The 4,780-nt window shown below is 51.0% G+C and overlaps 1 non-coding gene across 1 annotated transcript; it reads left to right on the top strand.

The window, feature by feature from the left end:
• Positions 1 to 337: 337 nt before the first annotated feature.
• LOC140407123 (U2 spliceosomal RNA) lies at positions 338 to 521 on the top strand. Its single transcript, XR_011939466.1, has one exon. It is a non-coding gene; the product is annotated as a U2 spliceosomal RNA (small nuclear RNA).
• The last annotated feature ends 4,259 nt before the right edge of the window (positions 522 to 4,780 follow it).

Here is a 4,780-nt window from a genome sequence, read left to right as displayed (position 1 = left end):
TACGTGCTGAGGGGACGCACTCAAGCTTGGGGCAGCTGCCGCCAAGGCGCAATGGGGAAAGACCACTGTGTAAAGTCTTTCCAGCAAATGTACACCGAGGGGAGCGTAACAGTGTAAAGCCCCTCGGTCTGGGCAACCAACACTCCAATGTACAAAAACAAACATGACAATGTAAATATTTAAGAAGGAATTGTAATGTAAAGAGTGATATGTGTACGACAATATCAAAATTGAATGAAAGAAAGTCAAGGCAACATGTAACCCTGCCGGAAAATGTACAGTCAAGACAATTTGAAATGTTTCTGTAATGCTCATGATAAATTTTTATGAATAAAGTATATTTTTTTGAAAAAAAAAAAAAAAAAAAATCTGTTCTTATCAGTTTAATATCTGATACGTCCCTTATCTGGGGACCATATATTAAATTGATTTTTGGAGCAGGGAGATGGAATAGGGGCTTGCTCCGTCCACTCCACGCATCGACCTGGTATTGCAGTATCTCCAGGAACGGTGCACACCACCCCTTTATGGGGAATTTCAAAGTCCAAAAAACAGCTCAAACCACATCAAATATACACTTTATTCACATTTCTTTCATCACACAACAAAACGCTTCGTCAAGTGGCTGCTGCTACTCAGCTTCTACGGGGTGTGATGAAGGATGACGAAAGGCCTCATCTTACAAGCACAAGGGGGAAAGCAAACAAATTCAAAATTGACCACCCATTTCACTGCAAAAATCCTACCAACTGTCCTGGCTTGACACAATTTCACACCTCTCAAACCTGGGGTTACCCATCTCTGGATCTGTAAAGATTTAATCACCTGCTAATGCTCGCATTCCAAGCATTGTCTGGCATCTTTGAATCTGTCTATATATATGTTTCTGGAGCATACCTCTTCATTCACCTGAGAAGGAGCAGCGCTCCGAAAGCTAGTGACATCGAAACAAACCTGTTGGACTTTACCTGGTGTTGTAAGACTTCGTACTGTGCTCACCCCAGTCCAACGCCGGCATCTCCACATCATTTCACTGTTGAATGTGGATTACTCCGCTTCTCGGCCTTTTGGCTACGATCAAGTGTAGTCTCATTTGATCGAGGGAAGCTGAGGATTTCGATGACGATCGTGGATTGGAGAACTCGGAGGATTGAAGTCGTCAAAGAAGAAACGTTTGGAGCTTGGCTGCTATTGGTGGATCTACATGCTGGCCTAAACCTCGGGTTTAGGCCTAACGCCGATACAGTTTCACACCCAACGTACGAGCTATGGATGCAGCTGCATCCCGACCCACCAGGCTGGGGCGTGCGAAACACTGTCCGAGGTCACAGTGAAGAAAACGGATGGAGAGTCCACCTTTGGACCGGAAACACTTCGTGAAGAAGGTGCTGCTCGAGTGCTGTGGGTTTAAAGCAACAGAGATCTTCTGCTTGCAAAACTTCCCCAAGAATGGTTTCTTTGATGTCACCTTCAAGAGCGTCGCAGCGTGCATCAATTCTTGAACGTCTTCAAGGAAAAAGGTAACCAGAGTCCCTTGTCGATCCTGACTGCGGAACCTCTGTTTACGCTACCGGCACAGCGAAATCGGGTTGTTACACTGCACACGTACAACCCCCACGTCCCTGTATCTGATGTGCTCACGTTCCTCGCCAGGTACGCTGAGCTGAAAAGTGACAGCGTGCAAGTGAAAGACACCTTCGGCATCTGGACAAAGTGAGCACCAGGTCAAGGTGACCCTAAGAACGGACAGCAACGGAGCCATCCTGCATCCCCCCCTCCAATTTCGCTATTGGAGTAAATCGTGGCTACCTCTACTATGTGGGACAGCCACGAGTATGCCACACCTGTGGCAAAACGGGGCATGTTGCCGCAAACTGCAGTGTGACCTTCTGCAAGAACTGCAGGCAGGAGGGACACATGAATAAGGACTGCAAAAAAGACAAGTGCTGCAACCTGTGGTGGGGAGGCCGGCCATCTTTACAGGGCCTGCCCGAAACGCGGGGCAACATACGCTGAAATCATCAGCAGCGGAGTTAAAAAGGCGACCAGAGAGGAGGTGCATACACCCTCCACCGAAAAAGACACCACGGCTCAGAATGAGGAAAAGCAACAAAAGGGCCCCCAACAAAAAGAGGAGGCCCCAGCACCTCCTGACAACCCAGCCCCAGCCCCATCTGATGAGGAACACTCAATGGAAGAGGAAGAGGATGGGACAAAGAATAAAGAGCCCTGGGAAACCGTGAACAGGGACAAACGTAAGAGGAAACAAAAAAACAAAACTGAAGAACCCCCTGAGGGGTAGTGGCAAAAAGCGACACCTCTCAGCCGGCGCACTTAGTGCCGACACCTCATCCGATGAGGGAAAACAGGACAAGAATCGGCCTCAGATAAAGAGGCAAAGCACCAACGTGGAACGAAGGCACAGACCCCCCAGACCACCGACCGGGAAGAAAACAGGTCACAGACCAACCCCCGCTAGCAACGAGCAGCAACAACCCAGGTGAAGACCGGCCTGCAACCCAACACCTACTGACTGCCACGACGAACCCCAGGGCTACACCACCCCCCCAATGCATCTGCATCCAAATCACGGGGCCAGTACGGACCAGAACAGTTTTCTCAGCCCTGCAACTGTGCTAAAGTTTGCGAGCACCACCGGCATGCTGGGGAACATTCAACAGCTGGAACAGCCAACTGTCTCGACTCTGGACTCTTGAGACTGGTAAATCTATCTTTTTATAATGGGTTTTAAAAAATTGCATCCATAATGTGCGAAGCATCAAAGATACTTCGCGGTGTGTAGCCACACTCAACTATTTGGCAAATGTAAAAGCTGACCTACTGTTCCTGCAGGGAGTGCGGAAATTCCGCACCTCAGCAACTACAGACGCTGTCGAGCTGGTGGTCCCACGGGCCCATCCATCTGGTCAGGAGGAAACGTGACGGCCGCTCCTCCGGCCTGGGTATTCTGCTGCGGGGGAGGCAACTTCACCATCTCCGGACGTTAAGGAGGTGGTGGGCGGGCGCCTCCTCGTAGCAGACGTGAAATACAAAAACACCCCTCTCAGACTATTAATGTGTACGCCCCGGGCCGTAAAAAGTGAGCGGCTGGCAGTTCTTCAGCAACTCCCACTGCTGTTGGCACCTCCAAGCCGGTCATCCTGGGTGGTGACTTCAACTGCATCATCGATGCGGCTGGACGATCCAGCAAAGCCGACAGCAAACTAGACGCTACGTCCAGACTCCTGATGGAAACGGTTAAAAAGACGCCAAGCTGCTCGACGTCTGCAGCAACCCTGCAGACGGCGCGCAGCGTAGATACACATGGTCACGGGCCAGACGGGTCCGTCCGCTCTAGGATAGACTTCTTTTTTGGTGTCCCGAGCTTTCACGGTCAGGTCCACCGACGTAACGCCGGTGTTCTTCTCTGACCACTGCCTCCTACTGGCCGACTGCCACCTGCAGGAAGACCAGGGGGGTAGGCAGGGGACGTGGAAGCTAAATGTAAAACTGCTGACCCCTGAGAACATCGAGGAACTCAGGAGGGATTACAAAGGTTGGAGAACCGTGAAACCCCTCTTTGAGGCCCCACATCTCTGGTGGGAAGCAATCAAGGGGAATATCAAGAGGTTTTTCATCCTCAAGGGCGTTCAGAAGGTGAGAGAGAGACGAGGGGTCATGTCCAGGCTCCAGAAAAGTATGCAAAATTTGCTCCAGCTGCAGTCGATGGGGGGTGGATGTCAAGGAGGATCTCCAAGAGGTGAAGAGCCAGCAAGCCTCGCTCTACACCTCGGAGGCCTCCAAGGTTATCTTCCGTTCCAGAGTCCGCTCCGTGGAGCAGGACGAAAGTGCTCACGCTTCTTCTTCCAAAAGGTGCACAGAGAGACCTCTGTGATCAGCAGCCTGAAGGAAGAAGATGGCTCTGAAAAGTCATCGCAGTCTGACATCCTGAGGATCAGCCAATCCTTTATGCCGGGACTGTATGACCTGAAGCCAACAGATAGTACTGTTTCCCAGACCTTCCTGTCGACCATCACGGAGGTCATAGGCGACAGCGAGCTGGAAAACCTGGACAAACCACTAACTCTGGACGAGCTGACAAAGGGCCGCCAAGTCCTTCGAGACGAGTAAAACCCCCGGAAGCGACGGCTTACCGGTTGAGTTGTATTCGGCTCTGTGGGACTGGATGGGCCCAGACCTGCTGGAAGTGTACGAGAGTATGCTTCTGGAAGGCAGCATGTCAGAGTCCATGAGGAAAGGCATCATCACCCTCATCTACAAGCAGAAGGGGAAAGGGAAGAAATTCGAAATTGGCGACCCATTTCACTGTTGAATGTGGACTACAAAATTCTAGCAAAGGTCATCGCCAATCGGGTCAGGTCTGCTCTGGTAGTCGGTGATCCACCCTGACCAGACCTGTGCTGTACCCGGCAGGAAGATCTCTGATAGCCTCGCGCTACTCAGGGATACGATCGCCTACGTGCAGGACAGGGGGGGTGGGACACTTGCCTCATCAGCCCTTGACCAGGAGAAGGCTTTTGACAGAATATCGCACACCTACATGATGGATGTGCTCTCCAAAAATGGGGTTTGGGGAGGAATTCGCAATTGGATCAAACTGCTCTACACAAACATCTATAGCGCAGTCTCAATCAATGGGTGGGAATCAGAAAAGTTCCAGATCAGATCTGGAGTCAGGCAGGGCTGCCCTCTCTCCTCTGCCCTTTTTGTGTGCTGCATAGAACCTTTTGCCGAGTCCATCAGGAGGGATCCGGGGATA

Source organism: Scyliorhinus torazame, unplaced genomic scaffold (assembly GCF_047496885.1).
Source record: "Scyliorhinus torazame isolate Kashiwa2021f unplaced genomic scaffold, sScyTor2.1 scaffold_1187, whole genome shotgun sequence".
Classification (NCBI taxonomy): Eukaryota; Metazoa; Chordata; class Chondrichthyes; order Carcharhiniformes; family Scyliorhinidae; genus Scyliorhinus; species Scyliorhinus torazame.
This window is presented reverse-complemented; position numbering and strand designations above follow the sequence as displayed.